Here is a 778-nt window from a genome sequence, read left to right as displayed (position 1 = left end):
TTATATCACACAAGAATGTTGCAATGTGTTGTAAATACTGCAGTAATGGCCCTGATTGACTATCGAAAAGCAGAGTTGGATATACAGGTATATACTTAGTGATATATTACTGGTTAGTACCAGATAAGATACACTTTATATGTCATTTATGTTTTGACATGTATTTGTCAAAATTATGATAATAATAATAATAATAATAATAATAATAATAATAATCCTTTTTGTAGAGCACTTTTCAAAAACAAGTTACAAAGTGCTTTAAAAAGTGTAAAGAATAATACAAAAAAAACAAGATAAGAGCATGAAAACATTGAAAAGACTAAAATACAGATTAATATAAAATTTGTAAAATAGAATAAAATAAAAGGGATAAAATAAAGTCAAATAAGATCGGGAAAGGCTCTCCTATAAAAGTATGTTTTAAGAAGGGACTTAAAAGAGTTCACTGACTCAGCCGACCTGATTTCCTCGGGCAGGCTGTTCCAGAGCCTCGGGGCCCTGACAGCAAACGCTCTGTCCCCTTTAGTTTTCAGTCGAGACTCTGGAACAGACAAAAGACCTCTGCTCGAGGATCTCAAGGTACGTGCTGGTGCGTATGGGACTAAAAGGTCAGAAATATAACAAGGCGAGAGGCCATGAAGAGCTTTAAAAGTGATCAATAGAATTTTAAAGTCAATTCTAAAACATACTGGGAGCCAGTGTAATGAAGCTAAAATAGGAGTAATGTGGTCATATTTCTTTGTTCTGGTTAAAAGCCTGGCAGCTGAGTTCTGGACAG

Source organism: Micropterus dolomieu, linkage group LG01 (assembly GCF_021292245.1).
Source record: "Micropterus dolomieu isolate WLL.071019.BEF.003 ecotype Adirondacks linkage group LG01, ASM2129224v1, whole genome shotgun sequence".
NCBI lineage: Eukaryota > Metazoa > Chordata > Actinopteri > Centrarchiformes > Centrarchidae > Micropterus > Micropterus dolomieu.
The sequence above is the reverse complement of the archived record's forward strand: the minus strand, read 5'-3'. Positions refer to the sequence as shown.